The 8,005-nt window shown below is 34.2% G+C and overlaps 1 pseudogene; it reads left to right on the top strand.

Moving 5' to 3' along the window:
- The first annotated feature begins 6,047 nt into the window (after positions 1-6,047).
- LOC110885344 lies at positions 6,048-7,583 on the top strand (annotated as a pseudogene).
- The last annotated feature ends 422 nt before the right edge of the window (positions 7,584-8,005 follow it).

Below are 8,005 nucleotides of genomic sequence, written 5' to 3' on the forward strand. Positions count from 1 at the left end.
TACGGGTCTTTCTTATACGGATTAGGTTAGACCAAATAATAATAATTATAGGCGTTAAGTTAAAAATTGAAGCAAATTAAAAGAAACATACTTTTGCCTTTTCAAGTGGATCACTGCATATGCAAGTCTAATAGCATAATAGAAAAATTAAAGTAGTTCTCTCCATAAGCAAAAGTTTGGTTATGAAACTAATTTATTAATATATAGATAATATATAGATAATGATAAATTAATTAGCAAGGTCTTTCTTTTGTTTATAAAACCAGCTCTCACGACTTGCTTAAGGCCTTAAAAGGTCCTTTGTAATTTGGTAAGTTAAAAAAAAACTATATATTATAATAATAAAAACACTATTAATTGGGTTTGTATTATATAGATAATCATTAAAGTTATGATGATTGTTTTGATTCTCAGAGACGGTTTGGATGCAGAAGCGTATTCCGGCCAGATTAGGTTTCCGACGAAGACCTGGCCAACCTCTGGCGATACTCCAGTGAACCAATCAAGGTGCATGTTGAAGACTTCAATGCGATTGTTGTCATACCTGGACCTGCAGTGTTAGAGTTACAATTCGACATCATACAAGGAAAACCATTCGTTGTACATGATCTTAAGGGTTAAATTCACTTTCTTGAATCAATCTTCTATGTGTTCTTACCCAAATTCATGATAGTTTGATTATAAGATGTTATGATAAGGGAACATGTCAAAAGATCATGTACTTTTGCTGAATTCGTGCAAAAGTCCCTAGATTTTATTTTTGTTTGAGTGAATCCCGAACCTTATAAAAAAAGCAATATAAGTTGGTTATAAACTATATGCAAGAACACACCCATCTGGAAGACTCGGTTATGCAGAATCAAGTAAAAGATGTTCTTTCAACCATATACCTGGATTTTTGAAGGGTCAATAATCAGGCCAATATAGGCTGGTGCACGAAAATGGAGTAACAGAATCATGCTCGGGCACCGCCAACAACAGGGTAGTGCTTGCTGGTGACTAAATATCCAACAATCTTTGTTCAGCTTTGTACAACCATAATTACAGAAGGGAATACAGTGATGCTGGCCTTATTTGTCTTTGTTATGTAACTTTTGTATCCTCCTATGAAGTTAGGAGTAAACTATATAGGTGTGATGGTGCAAATGCACCTTAGGTGGTCCTAGCATATTATTCCTAAGAGGCTGTGAGGACACTGTAAATGAGTATACATTTTTAAGGACCAAAGACACGGTTTTACGCCCAAACCATCTTTATGTAACAAAAATCCAGCCTATGCTATATACAATGTATATCAAGCCCCCCGCCACATTGTGGCGGGTTGTAATTCTAGTTTCAAAATAAAATGCATATATACAATAACAATGTGAGATGGATGAAGAAGAAAAAATACAGCCAATAATGTTTCGCCATATGGCTTAAGTACTAGTCCTAAGCTTCATTTATTAATAGATAGATTAATGTTCTGGTATATGGTTTAACTCTAAATGTTCTGTATTTTCTTTTAGGGGTAACTTTATAAAAATGTAACATAGTTTGACGATTGTTCCAATTAAGTCACTGAAACTTTTTATGTCTCTCTAAAGTCACTAAAGTTTCATTTAGTGTTCTGATACTATGTAATTAGCAGGTTAACAGGTTATCAATGATGATGTGTCAGGTTACATTAATTTTTTAAAAATTTTTTGATATGATATGGAAAATGTAAATGATGAAATGTAATTTTCAGTTTAAATAAAATCGCTTTTATCCTATAATATATAAAAGGTTAGTCAATCAACAGGATTCATTCATGCCTATTCGTGGATCGAAACCGATATTGGCAATGACGAAGCTAAGCACAGCAGCCACGAAACTGAGTGCGGCGAATGGACGGAATGGTAACAACGGCAAAGGTGGGGCGCGGTGATGACGGACTGTATTGATCAGAAAATAGTGGTGGCACCGAACTCGTGTGCGGCAACGAAGTTTGAGCGGAACAGAGGACAATAAGGATAGGTCGCAAGGTGTTTTTAAAGGCTGATGATTGGATTTCGCGTTACAAACTTCTTCCCCTGATCGTAGAAGGAGATGCCGATTTATCTGATCGGAATAATTCTTCCGATAGAGATGAGAAAGAAAGGTGTACGGCAACTGAGGAGGAGAAGATTTGAAATCAAAACTAATCATACTTTTATTTCTTATATTTTATTGTTATATGACAATTTTGAATATTACAAAAAGAAAAGAAAAAAATAGTAACCTAGTGATCTGGTAATTACATACTATTAGAAAACGAAATTAAAGTTTAATTATTTTAAAGAGACAATATAAGTTTAGATGACTTAACTGGGACAGTAGGCAAACTTGGTTACATTTCTATGACATTTCCCCTTTCTTTCTTTTATTCGATAACTTATTTATTTATTTACTTTACAACTAATTTTTTTTTTCTGAAAATAATATATATTTATTATCCTTTAGAAATGTTTTTAAACGTTTATTAGCTTAACTAATAAAAAAAAGGTTGAAATAGAGACCGGTGTTAGGCCATGTGTGGTCGGTTGTTATAGGGCTCCATCTTGGGTCATACCACTTCATAGCGCCCGGAACACCGGCCCCCGGGCTTTATGGGGCTCCATCCGCCATGAGGTGTGATGCGTTTGGTTTCTCTCTCTCTCTCACACACACACACACACACACATATATATATATATAGAAAGTATAATGTACTTCAAGGCTTAACCTACATTAACATACATGACAAAAAATATAACGTGCGTTATTATCATAGAACGTGCGTGATTATAGTCCCATGCGTGATTATGTGGTCCCATGCGTGATTGTGTGGTCCCATGCGTGATTATACCCCTGATCCAACGGTTACCATTGTCTCCTACGTGATGTATGATAAGGCTTTTTGTATGTTAACCTTACTCTATATATATATATATATAGGGAGGGGCTCATGCGAGAACCACCCTTATTGTGAGAACCTTGAGAACCAATGTGAACACAACCTAAAATAGCTAAAAAAAACCTAACCCCCACCCCCCCCCAAAAAAAAACCTAAACCCCCCCACCCCCCCCCCCAAAAAAAAAAAACCTAACCCCCCCCCCCCCCAAAAAAAAAAAAACCTAACCCCCCCCCAAGCTAAATGCTAAAAAAAACCTAAAAAAAAACCTAACCCCCCCCCCCCCCCCAAAAACCTAAACCCCCCTCCCCCACCCCCAAAAACCTAAACCCCCCCCCCCCCCAAGCTAAAATGCTAAAAACTAAACCCCCAAAAAACCTAAAAAAATCTAAACAAAAATCTAAAAAAAAAAATTTGAATTTTTTAATATTTTTTATGTTAAAATCGCTACTTTTAGAAGCCAAAAAAAATTTTTTTGGCTTTGAAAAGTAGCGATTTTTTTTATAAAAAATATTAAAAGATTCAAAAAAATTTTTTTTTTTGTGATTTTTAGCTATTTTTAGGCATTTTTGGTGTGTTCACATTGGTTCTCGCGGTTCTCACAATAAGAGGTGGTTCTCGCATGATCTTCTCCCTATATATATATATATAATTGAAGGGGACCTCATCTACTACACACATGTTATATAATTAAGGATTAATTTCATATATACGCTTACAAACTTGAAACATTTCATATATACCCAACAAAATCGAAAAATATCATATATGCCCTTACGAAAACTAAAAATATCATATATGCCTTTACAAAATAGTTAAAATATCAAATGTACCCAATTTATTAAAAAAATCCAATAAATAATCATTTTACACTTATTTTTTTAACTTCTAACTTTTCATTTATGCTCATCTTTTAACTTCATATTTTTATATAACACATTTTAAGATTAAATTTATTTTTACCCATTTTTGTTTATTTTTTTTTATTTTTTCCATAAACAATAGTATCTATATCTATATTATATAATAAAAGAAACCTGATTTGGGACATATGTCATTCAATGAGGGCATCAATACTTTATTGATAAATTTTAAATTTTAAATTAAAAAGATTTAAATATTATATTAGAATTTTATTTTAATTGTAATTAACATATTTATTTTAAACAAATGGATTCATAATTATTATATATTTTAAGCACGTTATTTAATCTTTTCAAATTTCTGTTATTTGTTTAATGATGATAATGATAATGTTTTATCTAGTTCTTATTTTTTTTAAATATTTTATTTGTTTATATGGGTTTGGGCATATACTATGATGATACGGTTATCAAGTTCTCATTTAAATTTTTATATGCACACTAGATTATTGCCCCGTGTAATACACGGGATGAATCATAATTATAATGTGAAATAAAAAAAAAATATGTTTATATAATATGATCAAAGTATATATAATATAGAGTAATATGCAGACCAAATAAAAAATAAATATTGAAGTTTGTATAGCCATTCATAATAATATGATCTGTTATTTGTTTTAGGATTTGTCATAGTAACTTAAATAAAAGAAACCTGATTTGGGACACATGTTATTCAATGAGGGCATCAATACATTATTGATAAATTTTAAATGTTAAATTAAAAAGATTTAAATATTATATTAGAATTTTATTTTGATTGTAATTAACATATTTATTTTAAACAAATGGATTCATAATTATTATATATTTTAAGCACGTTATTTAATCTTTTCAAAATTCTGTTACTTGTTATCCGTGGGTGTTGATTAAGATATTGCCTTGGACCCATTATTAAGAGCTGTTTATTATTACTTGTATTACTAAATCATAAATCCATACACATATATAAATTTAGGTGTGTGGATTTATGATTTAGTTAGGCTATGTTTTTTTTAGTAACAAATGTTACATTAACCCTACTCCTAAACTACACCAATAAATACTTAAAATAAATTGGTATGTTTTTTCTCAATCTTAAACGGCCTAGATTTATGAAATAAAATCGTTTTTAGGCCTTTTAAGAATTTTGAATTTGTGATTTTGTGGCCCAATTTGCTTGGATTTGAATGTATGGAGATTTGCGAATAGGGTCCAAACTTTTTATCTCGCACAGGGCCAAATTTTTTTTTTGTGATTTTCGGAGACGACCCTGCATTATTTCAATTCCAGTTGTTAAAAAGCGGACCATTTTTTTATTGGGCCTTGTCACGTGATTCAAAACGTTATCGCTATCAAAATAGAAGAACACATCATGTTTTTTAGTAGTGGTACAAAATTTTAAGTTCCTATGATAAATCTTAAAACAAATAACAGATCATATTATTATAAATAGCTATACAAACTTCAATATTTATTTTGTATTTGGTCTGCATATTACTCTATATTATATATACTTAGATCATATTATGAACATATTTTTTTATTTCACATTATAATTATGATTCACCCCGTGTATTACACGGGACAATAACCTAGTTCTCTTTATATATAATATTTAAGTTAAATAAATCAAGCTAGAAAAGAGTAAATATAATATTTGAAGTTAAATGTCATATATGATATTTCAAATTTATAGAAAAATAAAGGTAAAATTGTTATTTATTAAATTGTTTTTAATGAATTAGATATATATATGATATTTATAATTTTGCAGGGGTATATATGATATTTTACAATTTATAGATATATATAAAAAATTGCCCCGACTTGACCAACCACTACACATAGTGTTAGTTTGGAACTAATAATTTTCTGATTACGACCCTATCAGACGTGGTTATCAAAATCTGGGTATATTCTACTTAAAAATCTATCCAAGATAAATTTCTGATTGTTTTTTAAGTTGATAGCACTTGATAGTACTTTTGTATTTGGATCCCATCCTTTTTTTTGTTAGTTTTGATTTATATAAAACCAAAATAATAGCTTTTTAACCTATAGAAACATGTGATGACGAAGAAACGAAAAGTGTCACGTAACTCGGAAGAAGACAATAACACATTATGTGTGCAATGACGAAAGACCATACGACACCGTAATGAAATTCTTAAGTGGATATCACTGTTCGACATAACTCCCAACACTATATAAGACACAAAATGTACCCTACTCATAACAACCACAACTCGAAAATGACATCCGAGGTGGCGGTCGTGATGGTGCCATTCGTAGCGCAAGGCCATCTTAACCAGCTCCTCCACCTCTCCCACCTGATCTCCGCCTACAACATCCCCATCCACTTCATCTCCACTGCCACTCACATTCGCCAGGCCCGCATCCGTCTCCACGGATGGAACTCACACAATAACCTCATTCAGTTTCACGAACTGCCAGACCCCGATTTCATTTCCCCACATCCCAACCCAAACGGCACCGTTTCATTCCCTACCCATCTCCAGCCTGTTTTCAACTCATCTTTACGTCTCCGCGGCCCAGTGGCGGACTTTGTCCGCTCTCTGGCTGAAACCTCTAGGCGAGTCGCCGTCGTGCACGACTCTGCCATGTCATACGTCGTCCAAGATGTTAAGTTCATGTCAAATGTTGAGACATACATTTTTCGTGCTCTCTCCGTTTTCTATACTTATTGTTCTAATTTAGATAGGTTACGGAGAGAGCTACCGTTTGCACCGAAGATGTTGCCACGGTTACCGTCATCTGACGAAACCATGAGCGGTGAATTCATGGAGTTCGTCAAACTTCAATACGAGCATCAAACATTTCACGTTGGAAATATATACGACTCGTCAAGAGTCATCGAGGGGACGTTTCTTGAGTCCCTTGAGAGAGAAGGGATATGCGGGAAAAACCATTGGGCGGTCGGACCGTTTAATCCGGTGGAGATTCAAACGGATGTCTCGAATTCCGACCGCCACGCCAGTTTAAAATGGCTAGATAAACAACCTGAGAGATCCGTGGTTTACGTTTCGTTTGGCACCACGACAACGTTCACAGTCTCTCAAATAAGAGAGCTCGCAATGGGCTTGGAGAAAAGTGAGCAAAGATTTTTGTGGGTGTTGCGGGACGCGGATAAAGGGGATGTGTTTAATAATGATATAGGGTGGAGGGGAGAGGGTTGGTTGTGAGAGAGTGGGCCCCACAGGTGGAAATTTTGGGACATTTGTCGGTTGGTGGGTTTGTGAGTCACTGTGGGTGGAACTCGTGCATGGAAGCCATGACCTGTGGAGTTGCGGTCGCTGCGTGGCCGATCCATTCAGACCAGCCACGCAATGCGTTTTTGTTTGTGGAAGTTTTAAAGGTGGCATTGATGATGAGGGAATGGGCGTGTCGAGATAAGTTGCTAACGTCGGTGATGGTGGAGAAGGTTGTTAGACGGTTGATGGATACGAAGGAAGGGGCGGCCATAAGGAAGAGAGCCGCGGAAGTGGGTGGTGAGTTGCGGAGGTCTCTGGCAAATGGTGGCATTAGTCGTAAAGAATTGGATTCGCTCATTGCGTATATTCGTAGGTAGTAAGATGCTGCCTCGTACAAGTATATATGGCAATAACATATATTGCAACTTCTTATTTGTCCAAAAGTACATTATGTCACTGGGATTCTTTTGGTTTATGTTGATTTGTTGAAAATAACAAGAGATTGTGTTAGAAATTGGAAAGCAACTAGAAGAGCCACCCGTCAATGTGGCAGAGGGCTAGATTTATATTTACATTAAGCCAGTTGTCAATAAGTTACATTAACTTAGGTTAGATAAATTAGCTACAACCAAAATAGATTATTACCCACCGTGTGTTGCGGCGACGTAAAAATATAGATAATAATCGTCCCATCTTGTTTCTGAACTACAATGCGGCGCGAGTCCATTGAAAATGGTAAACTTCTTAGAGAAAAAACGCAAATGGTAAAACTTCTTAGGAAAAAAAAAATGAATATAGCAAATAAAGTTGGGGGACAAAATAACCTTTTACGAACTACATGTTTATAAATAAAACTCCTTAACAAACACATCAAAATCAGTAAAAAAAAAAAAAAAAAAAAAAAAAAAAACCCTCTGATAATTTTTTATCTTGGCTTTTCCTACACCTTGAAGAGAGCCAAAAGAGAAACACCAAAAACTTTAACCACATTGAC

Source organism: Helianthus annuus, chromosome 10 (genome assembly GCF_002127325.2).
Source record: "Helianthus annuus cultivar XRQ/B chromosome 10, HanXRQr2.0-SUNRISE, whole genome shotgun sequence".
Classification (NCBI taxonomy): domain Eukaryota; kingdom Viridiplantae; phylum Streptophyta; class Magnoliopsida; order Asterales; family Asteraceae; genus Helianthus; species Helianthus annuus.